Source organism: Sander lucioperca, chromosome 10 (assembly GCF_008315115.2).
Source record: "Sander lucioperca isolate FBNREF2018 chromosome 10, SLUC_FBN_1.2, whole genome shotgun sequence".
NCBI lineage: Eukaryota > Metazoa > Chordata > Actinopteri > Perciformes > Percidae > Sander > Sander lucioperca.
The window spans coordinates 26,027,156-26,029,655 of NC_050182.1; the positions used below are offsets into that span (position 1 = coordinate 26,027,156).

Consider the following 2,500-nt stretch of genomic DNA (forward strand, 5'->3'; position numbering starts at 1 on the left):
CTAGGATGTGATGAGTCTAATCGGCAGTCAGGATGACGGAGTACGAGGGAGGGGAATAGGAAACTGTACTGCTTCTTTGTTTTCAGTTCATTTCACTGCTCCCTGCTGATTTCCTCACTTCCTCTTGCACCACTTGAGCTATCCTATTTATTTAATTGGCAACACAGCACTGCAGGTGACATTGACCCATAGGAGCTGGGATAATTTGTGCTCTGCTATTGTTTCAGCTGTTTGGTCAAATATTTTCATGTAGTTCACATTACTTATCTGTTTAAGTACATCCAATACAACAATTCTATAAATAATAAATAATTAATCTTCTCAGTATATTCTTCTCTGTAACTTATAATTAAGTATGCAATGTGTAATTATAAATAAAAGTGTATTTTTTCTGTTATTGGAATGAGCATCTTTTGCATATACTGTGTGTTTACAAATAGTTGCAGGAAAGGAGGGAAGGTGAACAAGTGGTGAAGATACGTGATGAGAATTTATATGATTGCTCAGTAATGTAGTGGCAAAAAAAAGTGTTGTATGGGTGAACTAACTCCATTCTGTGCTTACCGAAAGCTAAAAACAACAACAACCAGAACACAATATCAGTTTGGAATAGAATATTTTCTCTATTTTATTATAGCTTACATCACTGTGATAGCATTTTAATGCATACTATAGCCCTATCGTATTGGGGGGGACAAAAAAGTTAAAAGATGGAAAAACTCAATTTCACACATCAAAAGGTGAATAAACTGAGTTTTGGTGGCTTTCCCCTCCACTGCATTTCCACTTGTTCTCTGGGAGGAGAAATGGAGGATGGGAATTAAAGAGCGGGAGGATGAGGACATGGAGAAAGGGATGCGAGGGAGGAAAAAGAAGTGAGGGAGAGGTATCTCGACAAACTCATATGACATGCAGCCATTCGCTGCAGCCAGTGATGAGTTTTCTTATGACAGTTACTGTATGAGTACAGACTGATTTATAAAGCAAAGGCAGGCATGCGAGTGTGCACGCACACGCACACACACACAAAACACACACAAACACAAACAGATTAACAACAACAGCATCATATTTTACAGGCTACCTTGGAGAAGAGTGTGAAAGAAAGACAGAGTGATGATTGATATGATGTGTGGTTGTGTAACTGGTGTACAGCTAGCTAGGCCAAACTAGCTGTACATGTTGTTGCTGTGCTGCTCATAACACTGTGAAGCAACCCCATGATCATCTGAGAGATTATTTTAAAGTCTGTCACTTGATTGATTTACTGCTCAGCTTCTCCCTTACATCGCTGCCAAATATCATTCAGTTCCAGTGCTAACAGATTTAGCGTGATTAACATGATTTAACCAGTTGTGTAATCCTGACGAGAGCTACTTGAGAGCAAAGTGGGAGCACTTGACAAGATCTAGAAGTTACTACAGGAAATCTGAATTGAGTTCTTTTTTGTAACTCACCGTGAAACTCTGTGTTCTTTGCATATCTGGGTGAAAACGGCAAGTGTGAAATGAATATGCATGTAGTTGTTTAGCAGGATCAGCAGCATGCCGAGCCAGCTGGTGCTGTGAAGTTAACTGTGCTAAAGGTCTCTTTTGAAAACGGCACATTTCACTTTAGCTGGCCACTTCTAATGCTGCACCGTCAATGAAATGCCATCAAATATAAATAACCAATAAGCTGTCAGTATTTAATGGATAAGGCTAGTGATATTCTATATTGTTGTTATTGTCAACAAATCCAATAAAATGACAAGTGTGTCATTTCCACTGAGGTTGGGGCTTCATTTTTCCATTTTCTTTTTTGAAAGCTTTACAGTAAGAGTGATTCACTACAATATCTCCACTCAGTGCCCTCTTATTATCCAGCTATCATAACACAAATGAGAGAAGCTTTGAGTCAATAAACATTTATTTTAACTAATATTAATTAATAATTTATATTAATTTATGCTCAGGCTGTCCTGGCTACTCTGATTGGCGGAGCTAGTTGGGGTCGAATGCAGCCTTTACATGTGACAATGTGAAGACACAATATTCTCCTAAAAAGATGGCAAAATAATCATTAATCAAAGATAAGGTAGTAAAGGGCAAAGAATAGCTATTTGGTTAAAGATGCAAATATATTATTTTTATTTTTCAGATCTGTATTCATTAATCTAAATATAATATTCAGGTATCAATAATACAAAAATGTATATTTCAAAATAATTTGTTAAACGACCATTATTATGAAACCACTTTTATCACACATTGTTGTTCACTAAGTTGATATAAAGGCCAATAAATACAGGAAATATTAGGCAAAGTATTCTGTTTTATTCTTTATTCTTTCAACAATAATATATCCCTCTAAAAATATTGCCTGTAAATTTGTATTGCACGGGCACTGTAGTTTATTTTGCGTCCATCCTGTAGCTGTAATTAGGCACCAAATGTGTATTAATTCGCCGCTGAAAATAGTCCCCAACAAATGCACCGTTTACTCCCTTTTGAGTAAGTTT

At 36.7% G+C, this 2,500-nt stretch overlaps 1 protein-coding gene across 1 annotated transcript in view; it reads right to left on the reverse strand.

The window, feature by feature from the left end:
* Positions 1-2,500, reverse strand: part of efna3b (ephrin-A3b) — a 60,351-nt gene that overhangs the window by 4,027 nt on the left and 53,824 nt on the right. The window lies entirely within an intron of this gene.